This window comes from Castor canadensis, chromosome 9 (assembly GCF_047511655.1).
Source record: "Castor canadensis chromosome 9, mCasCan1.hap1v2, whole genome shotgun sequence".
NCBI lineage: Eukaryota > Metazoa > Chordata > Mammalia > Rodentia > Castoridae > Castor > Castor canadensis.
The window spans coordinates 8207501-8235049 of record NC_133394.1 but is presented as its reverse complement, the minus strand read 5'-3'; the positions used below and the strand labels follow the sequence as shown (position 1 = coordinate 8235049).

The 27549-nt window shown below is 37.9% G+C and overlaps 1 long non-coding RNA gene across 2 annotated transcripts in view; it reads left to right on the top strand.

Moving 5' to 3' along the window:
* Positions 1-24952: 24952 nt before the first annotated feature.
* LOC141410713 (uncharacterized) overlaps positions 24953-27549 on the top strand; it is a 26212-nt gene continuing 23615 nt past the window's right edge. The window contains exons 1-2 of one of the 2 annotated variants that reach the window (XR_012435502.1): positions 24953-25231; positions 26555-26692. This is a non-coding gene — a long non-coding RNA (uncharacterized lncRNA). Of the gene's footprint in view, positions 26693-27549 lie in introns of both variants that reach the window. The other variant, XR_012435501.1, reaches the window with a different exon arrangement.

Genomic DNA, 27549 nt, shown 5'->3' with positions numbered 1-27549 from the left:
CATAGTGAGCTCTGCTGAGGGCAGTCTTCCTGGTGGCAGACTGCTGACTTCTCACATGTGGAAGGGAAGAACAAGCTTCCTGGGATCTCTTTATAAAAGCACTAATCTCATTCATGAGGGCTCAAACCTTTACGTATACTTCTCAATGGTAGAAGTATATGTAATCGTTGCCATTATTCACTCAGAAGGGATAAATCTCTATTTTCTGTTCTGTGCTATCAGGTAATGATAACATCCATGGTTCAGTTTAAGGTAGCATTACAGAGGCATGTGCATTACCCATTAAGGTATTAGCAGTCCATGTGGTGCTATGAGGACCTTAGAAGAGAAATAATCACTTGGGACAAGGTTCTATAAAGGGAGATGGATGCTCTGGTGAATTTAACAGTTTGCTAATGTGGGTTATTTTTACCATGTCTCTTTGTGGTATTTCTAGAGAGTAGTCTGTGTCTTGAGGTGTAGAAGCTAGGTGATAACTTTAAATAGAAAAATGGGGTCAAGGATGGAGAGTCTCTCCTTGGGGGGGTCAGAACCAGCACCATATGGACCATGACTCCTAGAACACAGAGTTCCATATGGATATAAAAAGTTGTAGATAGTCAGGAAAGTTTCATCACAAAACAATTTTTTCTCCCAGTCATAACTACAAACCACAAAGACCTGAATAAATATTGACAGATGGCAGTTATGGGAAGATTTGGAGTACTGGATTACTCATATTGAATCTTGGAGGGCACCATCAGATTAGCTGCTAAAGATTCTACTCATCTTTATCTTGTTGAGAAAAAATTCAGCAGTCTTCTATATTTTATCTACTCTGTAGCCTTGAGTGGGGTAATGGTAGAGTCAGGTCCTGCTGGAGCAACAAAACAAAAAGTAAGGACATTTTCACACTGACACCAGTGAAGATGATCCCAGCTATGGGTGAGTAAATGCAAAGGAAAGGCAAGATTAGGGTGGAGCATCTGGTCAAGACAGATGTTTCTGATTGAATTGCTTATAGGTGAAGTTTGGATATGTCAGGGGAAACAGCATAGAGATAAAAATACCCTAAGGTTTTCTTGAGGTTTATAGAAGAACAAATGGCAAAACAAGTAGTCCCTCTTGGAAATGAACATCATACATTTTAAGAAGCTTTAACTCCTGCCTGACTGAAATGAAAATATCTGTGTCATCGTTGATGATAAAAATGTCCAGGGGAATAAAATTGGATTTGTAAATGTTCTCCAACCAATGACCACAAATGTGTTAGAAAATTGCCAGGAAAGGCCTAGTTCACTTTCAATCCTTATAAATTCTGCGATTTATCATTAAGGATTTGCATTTTAACTCTTTCACCAAGAAAAACAAGAAACTTCTCTCATGTTCAATTGTTAGCTGCAAAAGTTGTGTTGATTTCCCTTAAAATATAACTTTTAACTAACTGCAAGTAATGATTGCAAGATTTATAAAACATACATGTCAGGAAATTGTGTCTGGTTATAGATTTATAAACCGTATTTGTCATTCATAATTTAATTTTCTCACAAAGCTTGTGATAATTAACTTATGGACTATGACTCATGGTTTTGTCTTTATTTAACCCACCAGTATAAAAATTGTAAATTTTCTTGTGACTCAGAAAAATATGTCAGACTTTAGATCCATTTTTTTCTCCTAAAGACCATGTAAGAAAATAAATAAGATGACATGTGACAGAAATCATAACTACCCCACAATATCCACTCTCCTGCTTTCCTTAGAAATGGAATTCTGATTTTATTCAGTGTGGCAATGTGCCCAGTTAAGAAATATTGGGGTTTTTAAAATATTGACTTTTTGATGTGCAAAGGCAACATGCGTTCAGCAGAAATCAGAGTTTGAATTTTGACCTTTTTCTGGGCGAGTGATATGCTGCATGATTATTCTCTTGTGAATAATCAAGCAGCTGAATGCTTGCAAGTGTAAACGTTTGAACCTCTGAAAAGTGTTGTGTTGCTAAACTACTGTGTTTGGCAGGGTAAATGCATTTTTTCTCTTTTTTTGGTGGTACTGATAGTTGAACATGGGGCCCTGTACTTGCAGGCAGGTGCTTTTCTGCATAAGCCATGCCGAGTCCCTTTTTGTTCTGGTTATTCTTCAGATAGGTCATGCTTTTGGCCTGGGATGACCTGGATGGTGACTCTCTTATGTAAACGTCCTGCAGTGGCTGTGATCATAGGCACAGGCCACCGTGTGCAGCTTTCCCCACTGAGATGCAGTCTGGTAAAATTTTTGCCCAGGCTGGCCTGGAACCACAGTCCTCCCAATTTCAGCCTCCCACCTAGCTAGTAGCTAGGATTATAGGCATGACCTACCAGTGCCTGGTCAGCTAAATGCATTTTTGACTTACAATATTTTCAACTTGTAGTGGTTTTGCTGTGATGTACTAATGCATAATTACTTGCACTAATGCATCTCTTGACATACAAGAGATTTGTGTTGGATTGGGTTCATTTGACTTGGGAAGTGTTTAAAAAGTTACATTAATTTCAGTGGATGATGTTGTTTTTCAGCCCTATCATGTAATATAGAAGTTTCAGGTCTTCCCTGACTTCTGAATGAAGTCTGTGATGTGGAGATGAACTATACTGCAGAAAAAAACTATGACTGAAAAAATATTGGACTTTGACATTCTTAATGTCTTTAATTTACAAGAAGAGAGGAACTTTTATTTAGTGTTTCAATTGCAGTGTGCTGAAATGATGATGGAAGATTGCTTGTTATGTTCAGGTCTGGGAAGATGTTACATTCTAACATTTGGAGTATGATGTCCTGTTGCCTGCCTGGGTATCCATTCACTGACAAAACACTCCTGGTTTGTTTTATTGAGTCATGCTTCGCCAATTCTTAGTCCATGTGACTGAGGGAGGTTGATTTTATGTCCTGACTCCAGGACTGAGACACTAAGTCCTAGGCAGTAGGAGTCATAGAGATTACTGGAGTAGGGCAGGTGTTGTGAGTTTTCAGGTCTTCACTCTGTTGGAATTAGTAAGATAGAAAATGCATAGACCAAAAAGTTGTTTGTTGTCTTTTCCATGGCACGGAAAAGGCCTGCCTGAAGATTAAGGCAAGACTAAGGGTGTGAGAACTGAAAAGAGAACTGATGTCAGACTGTAGCTCGTGTCTGAACATCAGGAGTTTCCAGTTGTTCTAAGCAATAGATTCCTTTCTTTGCTTAAGCCTAGTTGGGTTGGGGTGTCCTGTTACTTATTTTAGTAAGAGTTCTGATTAGCACATAGTCTATACCCTCTCTCGTGAACTATGTAAGAATATGTAGCTGGACATAAATTGAGAAGAGAAATAGAATAAGAGATGATTTATTTAGTGTTTTAGATTTTAAATTTAAATCTAGTATTTTTTAGTGTGTTTCAGAGTTAATGTTTGGTGTCTGTTCTGACCTATTTCAGAGACTTAGAGGGCAAAAACTTAATTTTCCACTTCACTAGACCTTAGCAGGCATAACAGAAGAGCTCTTCACCTAAGAGAGACACCATGGTTGAACATTGACTTAACTGTTATTGGGTACAGATTAAAATAGAATAAAAACCAAGAAGGTATAAGGGAGAGAAAATCTAGGCTCTCCTTAGAATCCCACCCATCCCATTGCCAGTATTATTCTCAGCCCCTTAACAGGAGGAAAAGATTTTAGTTTGATTAGTCATGGGCAGAGCAGGCACCCAGGACTCCCTGGTTTATGGGTAGAGTTACTGTGCAACAGAACTCTGTACATCCCTGTGTAGCTTCTTACACCTATTCCTCCATTCTGTTCCATGCAGATGAGTGGTCAGCTGAGTGAGGATCTTTTTGGAACATGCTACATTCTTCTACTTATTTGTCTACTCCTCATGTTTTTTCAACACACAGCTTGCTGTTCTCAAGACTTTAGATTCATGGAATTGGGTTTATCTGATTGGTGCATTCAGACCAGGTGCTCCAACTCAGACTTCACCAGAACTTATAAATTGATTGCCATGGGTATGGACATCAATAAATATAGAAGTACTTTGATTCACATTCTACTGTTTTTATTTATGTGAATAAGAAATAATGAATTTATACAGTAAGAATGAGGTAAATAGTTTTTCTTCTTACATTATCTACAAGGAAGCTAAAAATCAAATGTAGAGTTAAGTTTTCTTTGACTCTTCTAATCAAAGACAACAGTCAATCACTGGCTGCATTCTCATCTGGAGGATGGACTGGGGAAAAAATTCACTTCTATCCTTATTCAGATAATTGGCCAAAATTTATATCCATGTACCTCTTTGCCTAGGGGCCCTAACTTTTTGCTTGAGGCTGCTTTCAGTGCCTAGAGGTTGTCTGTAATTCTTTGCCACATGGTCATCTCCAAAAGGTAATTCACAATATTGCTGTTTTTGTCTTCAAGGCCGGCATGGCAAACTCTCATACCAGCCTGCCAAAAGAACTTTATATGACATGATGTAATTATCAGGGCCTCATTCCATTAACTTTTCTGTGCAACAGAACCTAACCTAAAGATAGATATCCTACCATCTTTTCCATTTCAAGTGTCTGGAAGCAAGTCACAGGTCCCTTCTATGTTTGAGGGGAAGAGATCATGCAGAGTACAACACAGAAGAGTGGAGGTCACATGGGTTACCTTAGATGTTAGAATTCTGCCTTCCATAATTGATATTTACTAAATTGTACTCCATTGGAGAGTTCTCCCATAGGTTATTAGTGAGTCTCTATTTATTAAGAATCATTTTCAAGCAACAGAATGCAAGTAGCAGAGAACAATTCAAACCATCTGAAGAAAATAAACAAAAAACTATTTTATTCATTCATGAAACTGAACATTTCAAGCAGTCATTTTGGACTGCACACAACAATACAATTAGGATTGAGAAACACTCTGCTCTAGTAAACCTTTGACACAGTAATTAAAAGAGAGCATGCCAGGAATGAGAAGTTATGAACATTGAACAGGTCATGTGGGCAAGAAATGACAGAGGGACTTGTCTTAACACAGGCTGTGCTGGGGTGGGGGTTGAAAGCAATCCACTTGCACTCTCTGTGACTGATGTTAAATTTAAAAAGATGTGCCATGCACAGAACAGAAAGGAAGAAAACACAAGCTGCTGTCGTGCTACCCTGTCATGTTCACATTGCTCCTTTCTGCGCTGACAAATATTGTGACCTTTTCTCCCATGACAAGGGTGCTTATCTCATCCTTAATTCTTGTGCATCTGAGAAACTTCCATGCATTTTTGCATGAGTCAGTGCAATGCTATGAAGTCTTCTCTAGCTTCTACTTGTCATTTAGATGGAGCTGGGTCCCACAACCCATGTGCCCATCATTTGGCAGGCACTGTTGGTAAGGTCAGCCAACCCGTACTTCAATTCTATTATTCCTTAATACCTCTAGCAAGTCATAGCCACATGGCATGGTTCTAGCCAATAAGATATATAAACTACATATTATGGGGGAAATGTTTTGTTTCTCTCATAAGGAATCTTCGAGTTTCCCATGCTGTTCTCTTTCTGGCATTGAAAACAGACCTGATGACTACAGCTGCATTGACAGGCTTGTCACCACAATAGAATGATAAGAGATTCACAAAGACCTGGTCTCTGATATCCTGAATTTCATGAATTAACCCAGCAACTCAACTCCACCATGTTCCTTATATTTAAAACAAAACAAAAACTAACCTTGAATTGTCTAACCCATTACACTTCGGGTCTTTATTACCTAAAGTCTAGTAAGATTCTAAGCAAAATGCATGCTTAACTATTCCTAGATTTTGACATATCTGCAGAATGTACAATTATTTATTGTTTCCTCCTTAACCTATGGTACCATGAATAACTCTTTCAAATTACAGTGTCTTGTGATTTATGTCTTTTTCAGCTTAGCATTCTTATTGTTAGAAGACTGCCTAGCACATAAAAAATGTTCAAATGTTTACTAAGTGAATTAATAAAAACAATCCAAGATTTTTGTGTCCCAAGTTTTAGCCACTTATCTGGAGGAAGGGATGTATCTTTGCTAATCACAATGAAAGATTTGCAGCGCTAAAGTTCTCAGTTATTGGTTTATCTTATTCAGCATGTTCTCAACAGCTTAGAAATATAAAGAAGACAGATGAATAAAATGTGTAGCTAACCAATTGGATAATAAAAAGCATGTTCAAACTGAAACTCTTGAAAAATTGGGAGGATCTCTTATCTTACTGTGGTAAAATGAGTAGGAATAAACCTAGGTCTTAGATTCAAAAGTAGAACTAAAATCTACCATTTTGGCTTCAGATTAGATTGAAAACTAATACTAAGAAACCCAAACCTGTTTGCTGAACACTAGACAAGAGGGTTAAAATCAGATGAGAAAGTGCTGACAGAATGAAGAATATTTAACTTGGAGAAGACGGTTCTTGAAGATGCGGAGTGTGTAAGGAGAGAGGATATTTATAACGGGTGACATATTTGAAGCAGTTCCTTATAGGAGATAAGTTAAATGTATTTGATGTAGTTTCAAAGGGACTAAGAAGAAAAATTTGGAGCCAAGTGTGGGAAGTTCAGGCTGAGAAATTGGATCTCAGTATGAGGAAGATGCGGGTGATTCAAGCTGTCCGAAGCAGGTTTGCTGGACTCATGAGGTCCTGAGCTGTGCCCTGTGGCAATGAAAATTGTCAGGTAGCTGCTTGCTAAGGATAATGACAGTTTCCTGCTTTGTTTAGGAGCTTGGCTAGCCTGCCTGTTAAGATGTACCAGTTTGATCAATTTAAGTTAAATCAATTGGGTAGGATCTTTTCCTTTGTTCCACTGGGTGGGATTTCTGGGTGTCTTATGAACTAAAGTGATAAGGTGATGGCAGTTATGGCATGAGAACTTGTTAACTGTAGTATTTGCTCAGCTTGGATTTTATACCAACAAGGTGTTTCCTCACCCTGCTCATTGTTTATATGGGGCATAAGTGTGTCTGATGCTGCCTGCAGGTGTTGGGTCAGGGAGGCTCAGTGGAGCCTTCTTAATCTAAGGATGTAGGCTATCACTTAAACACAAACTCAGCATGCGAACATTCTGAGAAACGTCAGACCGGAAGTCAACATTTGCACACCTGCATGTTTTCAATTTGGCTAGTATAATTTGGGAATTTTAAACAAATTTAATGCTTTTGAAGGTGTAATCAATAGTGGACAAGTAAAAGCTTGCCACAAACTTTCTAAACCCTGCTGTATGTCACTGTGCTATTCATACTGGTTTTGGCAGTCCCAGGAAGCTGCTTTGTTGTCCAGGGATGAATTTGAGTTATTCAGAATGAGGATGGGTTGTGGAACTGACGACTCGTACATCAACATGCCTTCCTAGACTTAAGCCATATCAGCTACATTGCAAGTACTCAGTAGCCACATGCTGCTAGCGGCTACTGTGTTTCACAGTGTTGCCCTAAAGGTTCTAAGAGAGTCAGGAGTCCCCAGGTAATGACACAAAAGCTTCCAGGGCCTTGCCACGTGAACAATTTCTTTTGTAAACTCTCCTTTCCATTCTTCACTCTCCCCTCTCCCTTTTCTTCCTCCCTCCCTGCCCTTCTCAGGGCTTTTTACTATTCAGAGGTCTTATGTCTTTTTCTTTCTGAAATAATTTACCCTATATTTGCAAACCACTAATTCCCAAGCTTACACTCATTACTTATAAATTGCAAAACAGTAATTTAATATGCTTTAATGACTTCTATACCCCTAAAGCCTAGAAAAAAAAAGAATGAATAAAATCGATCAATTAAATGAATGAATGAGTTCATGTTCCAGAGTAAGCCATGGATTGAAAATGTTTCTAGCTCTGGTAGATTTCTGCGTCTGTTTTAGAAGAGGAATGATCCCCGGTGAAGAAGGGACAGGCAGATGATCCAACTTGGGGAGACTTCTTTTGCCCTACAAGAATACTTAAATCACAATCTAATATCCTACATTGTGGAGATTAGTGTTTGCTGTGAGAAATTCTTATTTCTGCTGTTAACCTTGATTGCATTATCAGGCTCTCCTCCTGATGCAGGTTATATTATAAATTGTCATTAATTAATTTGAAAATAAAGGAGGCCAACCCTGCTACTTCTGCTGACATCTTGCTGTACCAAGTGCATGTTAAATCTTTACATCTTGAAGGCTACTACCTTCTTCTCGTTACCAGCTAATCTCAAGGTCATGAACATAGAGGCCGTCAATAGATGTTGTCGTTCACTAGAGCCAAGCATTGCCATGGTCATACAGAAAATATTAGTTAGTACATTAGATGAAGACCTGTGCCTTCATGGAGCTTACTTTTAAGTGGAAGAATAGGAATAAATACAGTTGGTCACAATCACAAAAATATACTATAATTGAACAGGAGAAAAGGATTGGGAGGTGTATTGTAACTTTTTTACAGAAGTATTGTGGAACACTTGACAAAAAGTATCTATGTAAGGTGCACAATGTGATATTAATTAAATGATCAGGCAATGAATTAAAACATTTAAATCAATGCTGCTGTGCTCTGGTCTCATAAAATGTAGAATTACTTTTAAAATAGAAAAATATAGCAGTAATATGCACATGTTATTTATGTGAATGAAATGCTTCTGAGTGTATTTTTATCTGAAATTTTATTTGTGTACTATTACTTGGCAGTCCTTTACTTTGGATGAGACTGAATCGAAATAAATTGGAAGGTAATGATAGAGGACTATGTGACCAACTGGGGAAAATATAATAAGAGAAAATGTTATTATATGCCTTACTCAATAATCTTTAGTTGGAAAAGGATATAGAAATCATGCCAACAAATTTGGAGGAGTTTAATAAATTGTTATTGCAAATAGCAGTCATGGTAAACTAATAATAACAATGAAATAAAAAAGGATAAAACTACAAAATGAAATTCTATTTGTGAAAGAAACGTAATATATACCATCAAAATTATAGTGTTTTGGAAAATAGCAAGGAAGAAATAGGAGCTACATCAACCTATATAAGTCACAGATATAAAAATGGGGCTTTTCAGACTATATATTAAAAAATAAATTATAGGAGCTGGGACATACACAGATTATTCTCATTCAGCCAACCAAAGGAGACAAAAATAACTTTTCAGCAGCATCACGTTAGCACAGCCATTAGAGTGAGTACATCAGATGGTTAGAAAGTGGAATCGTAGAGAAAATGATAATGATCTTTGACCAGAAAATGTGAATTTGGTATCTTTTCTGACACTAATAAGTGACCCTCCTGTATTTGTTGCTGTAAATTAAATGGTTGTACCAAATTCCTAGCAAGATCCTGTCTAATTCTGGGTTTATATGGTTCTGGCATGTCTAAAAATTCTTCTGGATTATTGTAGTTACAGAAATTGTCACCTAGATTTAGAGATCTGAGGGATCTCTAACCTCATGATCTCTAGTCTTAACCTCATATCTCTAACCTCATAACCTCTAATCTTAAAGATCATGTGACCTCATAATGCACCCAAGGCCAACCAGCTACTTATTAGCGGACATGTATTATTAATAGATTGTTGATAGTAATCTGTAGTTGTTTTTTTTTTTTTTTACAATTTATAAGTCAGTTTATTAAATTTATTAAAATAGTAGATTTAGGCATCTGCAATGGTCACTTCGGCCTCCCCTCCTGGCTCAGTACATGGAAGTAATCTGTTTAACAGTCTCAGAAGGGCTGAGTCGCAGTGGATTCGCATCTGGAGCCGATCCCACGTTTTACAACCTTCACCCCAAGGTGTTTTCTTGTAGTGATTCTCAAAGTCTTGGTCGGCACGCGGACCGGTCCTTTCTCTTTGAGGTTCTTTTCCTTGGCTCCTCTGATCAAGTCAGCTCCCACCTTCTCCAGAGTCTTCACACCGCGGCTGGCGAGGGGGATTCGAATTCGTGGCTCGCCACCTCCGGCTCCGCGGGGTTTTCCGGTATCTTTAAAGCCATGGCTGAGGTGCGGCTTCCTGACCGACTTGTTCCTGGAGGGAGCGAGAACCCAACAAAGCTGCGCTGCACCCACGACCGCGTCTCCCTCAAAAAAAAGCATCTCTAGTTTTTCTTTCATTTGTGGTACTGTGTTGGAAATGTAATGGTAGAAGATTAAGTGTTCATAAAACTATGTGGTTATCCCTGATGCATGGGTAGTGGGGAAATATCACTACCCTTGGTCCTGATACCCTAAATAATATGGGGATGACAATAAATTAATGGAATACAAAAATAAAGTCACGGATAAATGACTTCAGTTTCCGGTATGTTACCTTTCCAGCTGACACTCAGCAGAGTTCTATTTTGAACATGACAGTGTGAAGACTTCCATGGACCTACTTCCCACTGAAAAAATTAAATTTGATATAAACTGCCAAAATCAAAATATTCAATTAAAGTCTTGGAAAATAATCCTAAAGTCACATTGCAAAAGAATAAACATTTGCTCAATAAAAAATACTTAAGTTGAGTAAGACAAGAATCAGTGGCATTTCTTTTCTCTCCCCCACTATAGCTCCATTTGACAGAATCTTCACCCAGGATGAATGTGACCAAGAAGGCAGAGCTCTCTTTTCCCTCAGATCCAATCCAAGTTTACCTTATTGCATTGTGGCTATAGACCACCACTATTTCTCATGTTTACAACTACCAGCTGAAGAGGTCAAGGTCTACCTCCCTCTATTATGGCCCTATCCATAGGATGGTGCTGCTTCCATGCAAGAAAGGTCCAGATGATTTGGACCAAGATTTCCTTAATCTTAACTTGTTCATTGGGTGGAGGTTCCCTGACTGGAGGAACAAACTGACAGGAGCAGAGCTACTGTAATGTTCAAAGCCTAGACAGTCACTCAGAGAACTTTTTCAGGTAAAAGATAGTGGAAGGAAAAGAGAACTCTGAAGCTCTCCCCAAAGGTCTCTTTTGAACAGAGAAGGGAAAGTTCAAAGTTCAGGGAACCCCTAAAAATAATAGATTCTCTTAATTAAGAGTAACATTCTAAACTGTAGGCCAGATAAGTCAACAGAGAGGACCAGAAAAGAGACACCTAAGAACAACTCTACCAGGGTCAGAAAATTTCTCAAAGACTTACCTCAAAAATAAATTTGCAAAGGAGCTTAATTTTAATCAGCTCAGACTCCTAAGCAATTTGTATCCCAGAATATTATGGAAAAAAATAATTTTCTGGGTAGGGTTTAATGTCAAATGAAAGAGACAGCTTACCAGAAAGATGATGGAGAGAGTCAGAGAAAGTCCTACTAAATTTACTGTTATTCCAGAGAGGTATAGGGAGAAAGTGGCCATCTGCAAGCCAAGAACTCAGAAGAAACGAAACTTGCCAACACCTTGGTTTTGGTCTTCCAGTCTCTGAAATTGTAAGTAAAGAAATTACAGTTGTTTAAGGTATGTAATTTGTGGTATTTTATGGGATCTTTTGCAAACTAACATAGATTGTCTCAAATAACTTCTACATATGGGTTTTACATTTGTGAGGAACAAAGAAAGCAATATCACTTAAAAAGAAACAAGAATTGCATAATTGTAGCAGGTAGGTATAGCTATGAAGAGGTAGAATTCCTGGAAATGAAGAAGTAGTTATTGAATAAAAAAATCTGTTGGATGAAATTTTAAGACTGGTCACAGTCATAAAGAGAATTAGTGAATTAGATACTTGTTTTGAATAATTCATCCAGAATATAGCAGAGTATAAAAAAGAAAATATCTATATCTACATCTAAATCTATCAATATACATCAGTAAGGTTAAGTTGAAAGACATCAGCATGTATGTAAGTCAAGGGACAGCAAACTAGAGCGCACAGTCTAAATCTAGCTTGCAACTTTAAAAAAACATGATTGCACCAGAATACATTCATGTCCATTCATCTACACCTGATTCGAGGGTACTTTTTTTGCTATGGTGACAGAATTGAATAGTTGTAACAGAAGTTGTATGTCTGTGATGCCTAAAATGTTTACTATTTGGCTTTTTATGGGAAAAATTTTGCTGATGTCTGGTCTGAGTAGTATTCCTAAGGAGGATAAAATACAATGAGGAGAGTATTATTTGAAGAGGTACTTTCAAGTCTTTTCACCTTTAGAAAAACAAGAGTACTACAAGCTCCAAACAGGAAAAGTAAGTTCAAATCTGTGCGCAGTATAGTGAATTTACAGAAGATGCAAGATTTTTAAAAAGTATTCATAGTCACAAGTGAGAGATACAGATTAATGAAAAAGGAATTCTAATTAAACTGACAAAATTTTGTTACTGTTATTGTAAAATGTTGAGCAATAATGAAGTATTTTTCAAAGCACATAGAGAAATTAACTGCTTAAATTGAAATTGATTGTAAGATAAACTATTGTTCAAGAAAAATTTAATGCAACCTCTCATGATAAAAGGTAAATCCAGAAAAAAATGTTGATATAAGAAAAGTATGGTAAACATGGACATTTTGTAAAAATATATTAGTCATAAAAAGCATAAATATGGGCTGGTGGAGTGGCTCAAGTGGTAGAGCACCTGCTAGTAAGCTTGAAGCCCTGAGTTCAAACCCCAGTACCATCAAAAAAGCATAAATGTAAATATAAATATAAAAAGTGGAACAATAGAATTCAGCAGGCTACAAGTGAAGAGGTAAGTGTCAGTTGTGTTTCTGCACACAGCTACACACAGGTGACATTATCTTGTATACAGAATACCCAAAGACATCCAGAAAAGAACTATTAAAAAACTAACACTTCAATAAAGTTGTGAAATATAAAGTAAATATTCAAAAAGTCACTTGTAGTTTTATATGTAATAATCCTCAAAGCATATTAAGATAACAATTACATTTATAATAGTATCAAAAACTGAAATACCAAAGAATAAATTTAACAAAGAAGTGAAAGATGTGTACACTGAAAACTGCAAAATATTGCTGAAAGAAATTATACCTAATGTTCATGAATTGGAAGATTTAAAGTTACTAATTGGGGGCCTTAGTATTATGAAGCTGTCAATGCTATTCCATACTTAATCTTCAAATACAAAGCGACCCTAATAAAAAATAAAGCAGCTAGTTTTCCCAGAAAAGGAAAATATAAACATTTCTCAAATTTATATGGAGCTACAAGGTTCCTAAATAGCCAAACAATATTCAAAAAAGGAACAAAACTGGAGGACTCATACTTCCTAACTTCAAATTTTTCAATGAAGCTACAGTAATCAAAATAATAGAATAACCTAGACATATACACTAATGGAATTAATTCTAGAGTCCAGAAATAAACCCAAATACCTATGGCCTATTAATTTTCACAAAGAGTGTCTAATCCATTCAATGGGGAGGCAGAACAAATGCTCATAGGACACCTTGCTCTATGCATACAAATAATTAAGCTGGATACCTACTTTATAGTACATACAAAAATTAACTCAAAATATCAATGACTTAAATGTAAGACTATAAAACTCAAAATAAATCATAGGAGAAAATTTTCATGCTTATGGACTGCCAATAGATTCTTAAATAGGATACTAAAAGCACAAGCAAAAACCAAAAATGATAAATTGTCTTCATCAAAATTTTAAAATATTTAAACAACACTATCAGCAAAGAGCAAAAACAACTTACAGAATGAAGAAAGTATTTGGAAATTATATCTGAGAAGTGTTAACATACCAGAATTTATAAAAACACTTTCACTGAATAACAAAGACAATCAGATTTTGAAATCTGTGCAAAAACTTGAACAGCAATTTTTCCAAGAAGATGTACAAATGTTCAAGAAGCACCTGAAAAGATGTTCAATGCCATTAGTCATGACCACACTGTGGTACTGCTTCACACCTGCCTGTACACCAATATTTAATTCACCATTCTGTGCAATTGCCAAAAGATGTGAACTGCCCAGCTGCCCTTTGAAAGATACATGGATAAACAGAATGTGACATACACATGGAGTGGGTAAGAGTCAGCTATAAAATGTGATGAAGTTCTGATGCATGGCACAACACAGATAAAGCTTGAAAATATTTTGCTAAATGAAATAAAGTAGATTCAAAAGACAAATACTGTATAATTCCACATCTACGAAATAGGTAGAATGGGCATACTTACTGAGAGAAAAAGAAGATTAGAAAATACCAGGGGATGGTATGCAAAATGAGGAGTTATTGCTTAATGGGCTTCAAAGTTTCTCCTTCAGCTGATAAAAGGTTTTAGAAATTAATAGTAATGATGATTTTACAACATCATGAATGCAATTATAAGCCACTGAATCGAACCAAAAATGGTTAAATTAACAAATTTATTTTACATTTATTTTGTCATGGTAAAAAATGGTTAAACAATGTAGAACCAAATTCAAGGCAATAATAATGAGGAAGATGGAGGAGAGAATGTGTTGAAGAATGACAATGTGTGCTCCTTACTCAGAGAAGATGGAGATATTGAATAATTTTTGCATCTTTACAAAAACATTTATGGAAGAGTCTCTTTAAAATTTTATAGATGGTTACTGAAAGAACAGAAATATGTTTTAAAATGAGCAGAAGAGATAAAAGGACAGAAAACACTGTCAAGGCCAATGCCAAGAAAAGGAGACTGCAAGTTAGCTATGACTTAGAGATAGCTAACTATCTCTAACTATCTCTAACTGATGGATCTCGTCCATCAGTTCTCAGCTCCACACCTGTTCTTCTGCGCCCTGCTTTGTGTCACAGCGGACTGGATGCTTACAGACTATTTTGTCTAGAAGTTTCTTTGCCAGCTGTCTTCTGTTAGACTGTCATAACTGGAGGCATTGGTGAGTGATTGGAAGGTAAGAGGAAGGAATAAAGCCAAATGCCATGCCTGGTGTGTGTCTTGAGGGCTTGGGGAATGGGTGCTTTGGCAGAGCCCTCGCCAGCACCTGTCTGCACATCTGGCTTCCTGCTCTGGCACCATGTTTCCAATAGCAGCACAGGTTTTGTGGGGCACAGCAATGCACTAATAGCTGCAGGTGCTTCAACTGCCCTGGCAGTGCAGTGCTCTGCCTCTATCTGTCCCAGCTGTCTATGACATTTGCAGCTAACTTGGGCTGAAGGGTTCTTGCACTACCAACAGGAAAATGGGCCATGGAGTTCTGTGAAACATCTTCAGCAGTGACCCTAAGTAGTCTCTCCCACAGTAGGGTCTCACCATCCAACAGGTGTGACCAGCTCTAGCTGGGCTGTAGTTAACACCCTTTTGCTTCTCCAGCCAAGCATGGTGATAGCTCAGTGCAGACTCTAAACACTGATAGACTTTACCTGGACCCTCTGGACTCCAGCCCTTCTGATCTTTTGCAATTTAATTCCTCTATGAAATTCCCCACAACTGAAATAGCAATTGAAGTTTCTATTTTCCTAACTGGACACTAAGACATGCTAGAAGAAATGCTCTGAGGAATGAAACCAGCTTTCCTTTCATCTTTCTTTATACATTTGCTCAAATTCAGCCCAATTTCATTGAGCATTATTTATTTTTAATATTGAATATATAGAATAAATTCTCATTGATTTAATTCAGGTATAAAAAGAATGACAATTGCATAATAAAAATATTTTGAATCAATATGAGAATATTAAATCAAGACCGAAATGATAAATTGTGTACCTATAGTGTAATATATTAAAATATACTAAGTTCCTAGGATTTAATTCATGAAGATAAATAATGGCATAATTAATCAACATAGGAATCATGACAAGTAAATATATCTTCCTTTCTCCTAAAAATTCAAATTTAGTACATATAAGAAAAAATTATGACAATGCTTTTAGACTAAAGTCTGCCCTAATAAAGTTCACTGGATTCCAAGTTAAACATTTAATTTTTTACAACCTTTCCCAGTGAACCCATTCACAGGTAAGGTACTTTCTGATTATATTTGAACTATGAAAGCTTGTTTTCTCCACTGAGTTATAAGGCTTTGTGATGTGAGCCATTAGGCATACTTATAAGTTGTTCCTATAATTACAGAGAGAAATAATACATGAGAAAAAATGAAAACACAATTTTAGGTGTGGTTGAAAAAGCTCAGCTTTTATGAACATTAGCTGCAGTGAAACATGTGAGACAGCAAAAGAGAAATACCCAGTGGAAACACATTGTGTAAGAAGAAATGTTTCCCTAATTCTGTGCATTCTTGCATACTCTGATATCTGGGAAAGGTCCCCATATACAGAAACAGTATATAATGGTTTTGGAAGGTTTTTTAATCCAGGATTTTCTAAGGATGACTAAGATTTGGCTAGAATGATTGAAATTCCAATCTATGCATTAAATTAGGCACTAGCAAATGTATCTATAAATAGTAGATAATATTTTAAAATGAGATTTCTGTTTTTCACTTTCTTGTGTAAGACTGGTCTCCTGTTTGATCAGAACAGATTACTTTCGGCATTGTAGCTCAACAGGCAAACAGTGTAGGCTCTCAATGTAAGCTTCCTGGCTCCAATTCCTGGGCTCATCATTAATTGTGCAGTCCTGTCTGAGTTATTTAATCTCTCTGTACCTCAGTATCCCCACTTGTTAAATATTGTAAGTGCAAGATGGATGATACATTCATGTGTTCAGCAAGATGTCTGTTACAAGTTCCAGTCTCTATCCAAGCAGGTTACAATGACACTAGGATCCTTACAGTTGGAGAGCAAAGGGAACAAAACAGTCAGTCAACCCTAAAAAGAAATGGGGTGCCTATGTTCCTCTATCTACTTCTTGCTGAATGGAGGTGTCAAGGTCTCTTAAGGGGAGAGGGTACCAGCAGCTTCTTCCTGCTTTAGGCAGCTGTTGCAGGCCTGTTGGAAGAACAGAAGTAAGTTCATCTGCTTAAGAGTAGTGTCCTGGATGAAGACTTGGAGCTTCTGAGAAACAAAGCAAGAGTTTGAAGGCGGTAAGGTTGGATAGTTAGCAAAATGAAGAAAAATATAAGGGGTCCCAGCAGAGGGGTTACCCATGACATCCACTTAGCCCAGGAAGACCCTGTCCCCAGCTGTCTGTTGTTTGTTATCATAGGTTGTCAGCACGTTCCAGAAGTCTCTATGGTATCGCGAACAATACTGGATTGGTTGACATAAAAGCAACATCCTTCCTGTTGCATTTGAGCTGTCCCGCCTATCTATTGTGTGTCTCTTTCAGTCTAACAAACCTCTTGTCCTTTAAAATAGGCTCTTGAAGTCCACTATGTAGATTATATTATTAAAATCTGGGCTTTCAATTGTGAAGAGTAAATACTTGAAAAACAGCCTTCTAAATTCTAAAACCTTCCCTTTAAATACTTTCAATAAAATTGAGGCAGGCTAAAATTAGGGAAAATTTAGAATGCATAGAAAAATATTACATCTCAGATTAACCATGCTTTGGCTCAGGGACCACCCTCACCTAACCAGGAACCACCCATGACCTCCCCACTCATTGATCATTGGATGGGAATCACCTGGTTCTGCCCTTCCCATGGGTTAACATAGGTTTTAAAAGCACATGGAAAAGAGAAGCTCTCTCTTGGCCTCTAGATTCCACCTGGGCCCCAGCATGCTCCCTTTTGTATTTCCCTTCCCTAATTTTTTATAAACTCCATGACACCCACATGTCCTACGTTGGATTCTTCTCTGAGGGACACAAAGAATTTGGAAGTCTTCTGATCGCAGACTGTACCAGCGCCTGTTAATAAAAGCTTGGAGAATTGAGCATAAAGTTTGAACTGTAAGCTAGGAAGTGGGAAAAAGGAGTTAGGGGCCACTTTCTGCTGAGCAGGGATTAGATGAGAATACTTCCTTAGCTAGTGAAAGGAGAGAACACAGAGAAGAGGATAGGCTTCAACAGGAGCCTATGCCTATCCATTTGTAACTTCAGGGGGAAGTGTGTTTTCTGTTCTTTCCTGGGAGGCAAAGCTTCATAATGCTCCCTAAATGGGATGTCCAGGGGGTTTTATAGGAAGAGTTTGCATTTTTAGGCAGAAACAGAGCTTGAGATATTGCTTTCCGCTCTACCCCAGTGTTCTGAAAATGCAGAGAAAAATCAAGAAAAGGACTTCTTGCCCTAGCAAAAAGTATGCGGCACTGTAAAGAAGGTTGGAAAATCATAGGAGTCCTGGAGTTGAGATAAGGAATAAACAATGTGTAGACATCAAGTCTTTGCTAGGAGTTCTGGGTATAATTAGAGTTTTTAGGGAGAAAAGCCTGGTTTTAGGAGTTCAAACTGGATGAGGCTCAGTCATCTACCCCAGATTAAAGGATGAGTAGTGGTGGACAGCAGAGAAAAGATTTAATTGAATGTGACCATATCAGAAAGACAGATAAAGGGATTCAGTGACCCCAAGGTCATCTTTGGTGTACTGACATGAGCTTTAATTTTAAGTAGAGGAAGAATTGGGGTAGGAGATGAGAGATATGAGGAATTACGTCCTAGTCAAAGATGTGATCCGTAGAATTGATCATTATTCCAGGATGGCAGAATGGCTTCTAGTCATGATGAGAAAAGGGTATTGTTTGAGGGGCAGTTTCTGCTTTTCTCACAAGATGTTTATTAATTCTGTCTTTCTTGTAGTCTTAGGGTGACTTCTGGGGGCCAGTCAAGAGAAAAAATAGGTTACAGCAGCAGAGAGGGACAAAACAGAGTCATTCAGGCCAGGGACTAAATTGCATTAGGATCACTGACTGATGCCTTGCTTCATGGGCATTGTTAGGTAACAGGTAGCCTGAGTGATGGATGAGACAAGATAGATGGATGAAGAGGTGGGGAAATTATATTATTTTAATAAATATTAAAAGGTCCAGACTCAGACATTGAAACTAGAAATTAAAAAATTAAAAAGTCAGAGCAACTCTTAACTCCTTTGAGATGTGGACGGACAGAAAGAAAAAGGCATGTCTAGCAAATGGAAGTCCTAAAGCATGCCTATTGTCCTTGTGATCTCAGTAGGCCTGGATGACACCTCCCTGTTTCAACACTGAGTTTAGCCATCCAGATCCGGTATCTTAATAACCACATATTCCTCCAGCTTGGAAAGTATAAGACTAAGAGATGAGGACTACCATTTTGCTTTTTTACTCCAATTTCTTGCATGAAGAGCAGGAAATGTTTCTTTTTTTGTTCCCCCCACTTCTCCCCACTTTTACCCTGTTATGCTAAATTCCTTTCCTAATAAACTTTACTATTATGTTTACATTTTCACTTCTTGCCTGAATTCTCTTGCTGGATGCAAGAACTGAGGTATTCACCGGTACTAAACTTTCCAGTAACAGCATGAGCTTACACAGTGCAAAGGCAAAATGGGACCATTTCCATCAGAGGTGGGTGTGAAGAGGTACTTAAACAACTTTTGTTGAAAAACACTGACTCCTTACTTGGACCCATAAATTAACTAAAAGGAGGAGAAAAGCCTGGCATCCCTGCTTCCATTTTGAAATGACTTTGTTCTATGCTATTCACTTTGCAGTCACCTTGGCTTCCAGAAAGGACAGGACTGATAACATGTTTGTAATGAAGGACTGAAACTACCCTCAAGCAATGGTGAACCTCTCTGAACTGATGACACCTGAAATAAGGAAAATAAAGGGGTCCTCTTCCACGGCACTTCTCTCTGTCTCTCGTCTCCTTCCTGGGGTTCCTCTTCCCATTTTCACAGTATTTTGCCCCTGGCTGTTAAAGGCTGAGATGAACCTAATTCTCCAACCTGTTCAGTCCCCATAGTTGTAAACATTTGACGTTCCTTGCCTGCGTGGTGTTTATATTTTCATTGTTTCTCTCAATTGTATTTCCCTCCCCTTATCCTTTAGATACAGTGATGATTTTGGTGAAGCTTGTAGGTTCTGTGGCCTCCTCTAATGTGGGTATCCTTAATCCCACATTGCCTGATGTGCAATCAGCATGCTGGTGATACGTCCATAGGAGGGTCCTTATAAATCACATTTGGCAGGATGAAGCACTTTGTGCTTATAACCAAGCTGAAAAGTGATTCCTCATAGCAGAGCAAGATAGCATTTCCTTTCTTTACCATTAAATGTTCCCTTGCAGGCAACGTCTAGAAGATGTTATCCTTTAAACATTTCCCATCCAATATGATACAGGCAGCCATAATTTTGTCTCCAACTAAAGACCTAATATAGCAATGATGATACTACTTAACAATAATTCCTTTATGAAAATCGAGAGTTATCCTTTGTGTTGTTTATCCTTTAAGATAAACTAGACATTATTCTACAATCAAAACTCTATTACTTGCTGTTGTATTCAATTTTTGATAGTTCAGAGTGAATTGGGAGTGTATAGGCTAGAAGTCACTGAAGTTCATTTTCCTAGTTGAGCAAAGATAATCGCAAAAGAATCAAACTTAAGTTTCACACACCAGTTTTGATTACCTTTCTACAAGCAGTTAGAATGTTATTTTCTAAACTGCAGAGCAATTAATGGCTAGAACTGCAGGAAGTATTTAATTGAGTATTGATTTAAGGCCAAGCTGTTGTTTGAGGCATTGCATTATAATTAATGGACCTTCACTGGACTTAATTTTTCTCTACTATGCCTGGTTTTCAAGCATTGTAATAGCAACCCTCAAACACTCCATAGAGGGAGCCTTGGTCTTTCCCTCTTTGCTTTTAAAAGTTTGACTGAAATCTTAACATAGCTGGCAGACTGCTGGGTTTTGATAGTAACTTCAAAGTCTGCCATATTTTGAATACACTTAAGATTAAACTCTCTCATTGACACATTGGCAGGTAGTTAATAAATTCATTCTTATAAGTTTAATACAGGGTAATAACACTAGTGAAGAAGGCTGTGTCTTACTCCTCCTTGAAGTTAAGTACAAAAAGGATAGATTCTCATTTGTTTGGGATGGTCTAGCTGAATGCACACTGAAGGGGAGAGACTGGGGACAAGTTCCTTTCCAGGCTCACCATAATAACATCTGGTGATTGATTAGTCTCGATAGAATGACAGAAATATATGAGTTTGTAACTTTTAAAATAGCCATCTGGCCACTGTCAGATTTGGCATATTACCCAAACATTTAAGATGATGTCTTAAATTTTATCAGTTTGAAGGATTCAGTTAAATATGTCTCAAATGCCTGGCAACACTGGAATCTGCAGGGATATGGAGATGAACAAAATGTGTTTGGGAATATCTTCCTCCCTGCATGTTACAACCTATTTTGAACAACAATGTTACAGAAATAACTAAGCCACAAGGCAATATGTAATACATGTTATGATAAAGAATCACTTACTAATTAAATCTGTTTACAAAACTTTGAAAAATTATCAACCATCTCACTTTCAGTGTCCTAGTTAAAGTCTTTACCTTCTCCCCCAGATGCTATTACAGCTAAATCCCCTAATTTCAAGTTTTACCAACATTACCCAACAGTCCTGCAAAAGATTCCATGGAGAAAAGTTTCAGTCTCTTTAATCTCGCTTTGCTATTTTAACATAGGAGACTAGCTGCTTGCTTCTGCTGTGGTGTGGTTTGGGAATTCCTTGTAATCCCAGCAGCAATTTCAAGTCTGACAACTGGTATTTTCTTTCTGAAGTGTGGAACAGCTACTTTGTGTCAGCTCCCAGGAGGCCAAATACACTGGGGGAAAAGATGCAGCACTTGCAGTTAGGGTTATTCTAGCTGAATTTTAAAACACTTCAACGGATTCAAGACTCTAGTACATTTTAAAGATCTTGGAGCAGGGAGCATAACTGGTTGAATCTCATAGGAAGTGGGTGTTCAGGAATAACCATGCAGTGTTTAGAGTTGAGCCACTGAGTGACCTTTAATTTACTGTGAATATTCAAGAGCAGATGGTGTAAAGACAAATGAGGAGGTGGGGTATAGATCTGTTTCTATTTCAGGCTAACCAAGCCACCTGCGTGACAAGACAACATAAACATTTAGCATGCTTATAACTCACTATATTCATTGTGGTCACTCATCAGTAAATTTCAGGGGAAGATCTGTGTGAGAATATGTACAATATATGAAAATGGTGTTTTTAGAAGATCTTTGTTGCTATATTAACCAAGTCTAAATGACACTTAAGAGATGCAGAATTGTCAATTCACTTAGGGAACTGTACACGCTCGTTCATTCACTTGGACTTCGTTGGAATTATGAGAAACCAAAACCTTTTTGAATCTGCATAACCCAATTTGTTTCTCTACTAATGGAAAAGAAAAACCATTTTATTAAATAGTAATTATAAACATATGAGTTCCAATAGAACTGTGTCTTTTGTTCTTATACTTAAATATTTTCGCTATGAACACAAAGACCTACTCAAAAATATATCTATATTATAGTAGCATAATATCTGGACTTTGAACTTGTTCCTGTCCCATGGAGCTAGGATTGGGAAGCAAGTTCCAGAGGCAGGGACTACCACAGGCTGATGAGAACATGGCTTCCATTGAAGAGGAGATGGGCAGGTGGGCCTGACCATGCTTGTAGATTAAATTGTCACCATTTAGGGCATGACCTTGGTACATTGGGTAAAAGGCCAAATATCTTGTTCAGTGGATGACTAAATGAAAGACAAAATGGAAGATTAACCAGTAATATTGTTGACTACTATGATTAGGTTGTGTTTTCTGTTACCCAACCGTGTTTTTCAGTTACATATATATATATAACTTTGAACTCTTATGGTAGGGGGTAGAGACCCTGGTCATAGACAGTCAAGTTTCCTACATTCTCTGGCTGGACTCTACAGGACTGGGAACACAGTCTGCATCAGGATTACCACCCGCCGGTCACACACCCACAAAGCTCTCCATACCACCCCTGCCTTAAGTAACCACGGGTAAGTAGCTTAAGTCCACAACCCCTAAATTTTCTCATGTGTGCAAAGAGGATGGTCCTTGCCCCTGCTTCATAGGCTTGCACGTGAGATGGCTAACATACTTTGAACAATTTTACCAAATTCGAAGAATCCTCCAAGTATCAGTAATTATTATCATTGCTACTATTATTCCCATTATTCCTTCTGCTCAACCTTGAACATTTATCTGTTTTCTTTTTAGCTGTTAACATTTATCTTTCTAAAAATGATTTTGTGTATTTATATCTCTGATCATCGATATTCTCATCTGCTGTGGATCTTGTTCACAGCGAAGCTCTCAGTGTCCCAACTCTGATGTCATTTTCCCTTTCCCTGTGTAGAATTCCTTTCTGAAATTTCTACCAGAATGTAAGGATGTCCCTGTCTCTGCTAGACTTTTTTTTTTTTGCAGTACTGGGGTGTGAACTCAGGGCCTTCACCTTGAGCCACTCCACCAGCCCTATTTTTTTATGAAGAGTTTTTTTCAAGATAGGGTCTCTCAAATTATGTGCCCGGGATGGCTTGGAACTGCGATCCTCCTGATCTGTGCTAGGATTACAGGTGTGAGTCACCAGCACCTGGCTCTGCTAGACATAAAGATTTAGGAGAATATGATCCTATAAAGAAATTATCATGATTTTCCTTTAAATATGTAGTTTGTCTATTTTTACTTCTGATTATTCATGAGTTCTTTTGAAGAGACAGTGTAAGACTAGTTATTGACCAAACTGGGGAAAAATATTATTATTTTTTTAATAATAAAAATCCATGGAAAAGATTAAGAGGACAACTTGTTATTGTTATGAAAGATTTCAGGAAACGGTTGCCACCATTCAGCAAAATTGATTTGAGCATCATTATGGGGAACAGAGTACATAAAAGATCGAAATCATAGATGCAAAAATGTTAAAAAATAAAGGCATGCTTTAAAAACTACAGTATTTCTTGTTCTTAAAAGGGAATGAGAATATGAAATAAAGTGATGACTTTCAAAGCAGATGTACAACACTACGTGTGCTATTCTGTTGGTATAAATCACGAAAATGCTCCACCAGGCAAACGTTTAAGATACCTTTATTGAATTACTGCAACAATAATAACATGTGATGAAAGAAAGGCATCCATATATATGCTAATTGAAAGCAGCAACACACTGTAACTATTGCACAAACCATAAAACATTCAGTTTGTGTTTGTTAAGAATCCAAAGAGGCTCTGTTTTAGCTTTATAGCTGCAATTTGGCTGTAAAAGAGGTGTATGTGAGGCAAGTTGTTAAGTGCTCTTTACCGTTAACCCACAGTTTAACAAGGTGCTCCAGTGTAATGAGAGGGAAGGACATCCTGGACTTGACACACGCTGTTAAATCACTTTGATGAGTTTGAAGGAGTTTGACGCCCCCACCCCCAATAGTCTTTGCTTTACAAATCACTTTGATAAGCATAAAGACTATTTTGTTGCCATTGATCAAAGTGATGAAGCTAAATAGTTTAATGCTTGGCTATAAGGTTGGTAGTGCCTATTTTTTTAAATCTGCATGTTAAATTCCGAATGTAAGTTTATCATGAGACCCATAGTTCACTCCCAAGTGGCTCCAGAAGTATGCTACCAAATCGTTATTGTTCTTTCTACATCTAGACCCGAGGCAATGTGACTATGCAGGACTGAAAAATGTCACGTGCTTTATCAAATGTTAGGGTTAATCGAACAATCTGGCAAAGTGTCCTGCAGAGTCTCTCATCTGTTTGTTGTTCCCCCGCAGAATGCCACATTTGTTTTAGTTCTACTCTAGTGTGTTGGTATTTCTAGACTTTAAACCAGATTTACTTTATGCAATTTTTGGACCCATGGACTTTACAGTTTCTAAGTAGTATGCCTAAATTTCTTTTGCTTCTGTAACATTTTAGATAATACAATTTGCTCCTTAATGGCTCCAATTTCCAAGCTGACTGAAGAGCCTCTCTTACTACCAAGTAGATAAGGAGATATGGAAAGTGGGTCAAGGCGTTATACTCAGAAATGCTATTTGTCAAACTTCACATCCCTTTAACTACCGGCAGTTCTCTTGTATTCCACGTTGCACAATGCTCAGGGCAGGTTTAGCCAAGTGCTAAGGACTCTTGTGGATCAAACACTTTAACTCAGTTTCCTCATGACGGTTGGAATCTTTATCCTAGTAAGATTACTAGTATGGACATAAGTTTGCCTTGACAGTGTCAAAGATTTTGCACCAACCTAATGCTCTGGCTGAAACAACTCCTCAGAGGACATGCCAGGCATGGCCACTTTATGTCAGATAAGAGCATTTTGTGCCCTAGTTATAAATTTGCTATTTGAACCTATCAAGGCTGGAAAAGGTGTACAGTTTTTCAGCTCTTTACCTGAAACTACCTCATCTCAGAAGAATTCAAGCTGGTAAGAAATACATGGTGAGTTTAGAATGCACGTATTTCTTTACTCTTCCCTTTGGTTGGTGTAGATACCATTTGCCTTAGTGCTAGAAGCATCTTCTTTTGATTCCATTCTTGTTCTTTTCTGTGTCTTCCTTCCTGAGGTGCCCTTTCTATTGTGCCTGTTCCTTTGTAAATTAAACCAACTTGTCTCATTGTTTGTTGTCTTCCCTGGACTCAGCATGCAGAATCTCACTTTGCTTAGACTCTCATATCCTTCAAAGCGGTGTTTTAATCTGTGGTGGTTTTGTAATATGCCAAGTTGGCAAGGGTAAACTAACTTCCTAACATTTTATTTTTGGGTTGTTTCTAGTTATGGTTAGGTCAAGAAATATTCTTATGGGAGATTCAGAGGCTAGAGGGGAAGCAGCAGCCATTTTGTAGCTCACAAATGACATTGAACTCCTGACTCATTCTGTGTTCATGAAGCAGTTTGTGGGGCCACCTTCTGCCACTTTCTCCCTTAGCTTCTCTAACTCTTGGGACAAGTGTGTCTGCTTATTTCCATTAAGAAGGGCTCTGGCCTCTGCAGGACAACCTTTTCACCAAGGTCCCACAGGCAGAAAGAACTGATAAGGGTTTTAATCTGCTCTTGTGGGTTTCAGACCTCGTTGGTTCTTTCTCTCTACCACCTTTTGTCTATCTTTCCTTCCCAACTGCTTGTATTGTGTTCCATAATCAAATGCAAAGACAACAGATTAATCTTCTCCTCAAACCTCGTAGAGTCAAATCCCTGCAATAAATTGCTCCATATTTTCTATGTCCATATTGCTGTAATTGTCCTGGCATTTCTCCTTTTCTAATAAAATCCTAGTATTCAGTACAAGAAATGGTTCTAGAAGAACAGAATCTTGAGAATGTTTAACCTGAGTTGGTTCTGGATTTTTAAGGAATTATTTCTTTAATTTGTCTGGATGCAAATGTCATTAATGTTCTTGTTTGTAGAGGTTGAGAGGAATAGGCTATGTTACACAGTGGAAATTGTTACATAAATGGTCATCTTTAGATACTGGTAGTCATTTGCCAGTACAGAAAGCCAGGCTTTGGGTGACCAATTATTTGTTGTCATGAAAGCCTTTACTGAAAATACAAATGCAATTGAAGAAGGGCACCAATCACTGGCCTAGCTAACTACATTTTGTCTCTCTATGGCTCTATTTTGCTCCTTTAACTTTTTTTCTTCCTGAGTCACTCTGCTTTGCAGTTGTGACTTGGATTCTAGGAATGGCAGGACTGATCAAAAAAGAATCTTTATGATAAGGGACCAAAATTACTCCGGTAACACTGAGCGTCTCAGCACAGATCACCCCATGAGGAGATCATCCACCAAATGTGGGAAGGTGGAGCAGGAGTAATCATCTCATGGGCACCAGATTTCTCCCTTCAAGTGATGGCCGTGATTACAACTTCTCCAGAACTCCTAGTAGGACCAGAACTGAGGTAATGATCAATCAGACCACTGATCTAACCAACATTGTCTTCTGTTAGCTATGCATACCCCAACTTCTTTGTTTCCTTCTCCTATAAAGTCTCAAAGTTGTCATCAGCCCTTTGAAGGCAGACTCTGGGGGTCACAAAAGCCCCTTTTCTCTGTTCTTCCCAATGTGGCCCTGTTGATTAAATCTCCTTTCTCTGCCTGTTACTACTCATTTCTTTGGTTATTAGAACTGGTGGTCAAGCCTAGTCTCATGGAACTCCAGAGCTGAAGCTTTTGCCTAAACTCTGGTACCAGCATTGATTGGCTTCTTAAAACTGTGTTGCAGAACTTGAAGAAAATACATGACAAATGCATGGCTTTAAATTTCAGCTTAAAGTCTGTACAAAGAACCTAAAAGCTTCTATGGTCCCTTATGTGTTGTAATTACAGAGCTGAGCTTTCTGAAAATCAAACCCAAAATTTAATCTTGAGGGTGGCTGAATTACAATACAAATGTCCTCCTACTCACAGAGGTTTTTTTGCTGAAGTTAAAGAATTGAGTCAGAGGAATGGGATAATGAAGACTGGGATTTGGGCAAATGGGCAGATTCAAAGGATGCTAGGGGACTTGGACCCATAAATTTCACCAAGTTTGTGCCAGCTGATGCAAGCTTTCCATCTTTCCATGAGGTGGAGAGTTTCTCTGAAGAATCTGTAGAGGATTCCCCTAGGGTGATAGATTTTAAGGAATTGCTAATCCTTCTCATGACATATCATCTACATAACTCTTTTTGCTTTGAGGCCTATAATCAAAGAACCAGCAGGTACAAAATATGGGTATCATAAAGTTGTGACCTGTGAGGAGATATAATATAGCCCA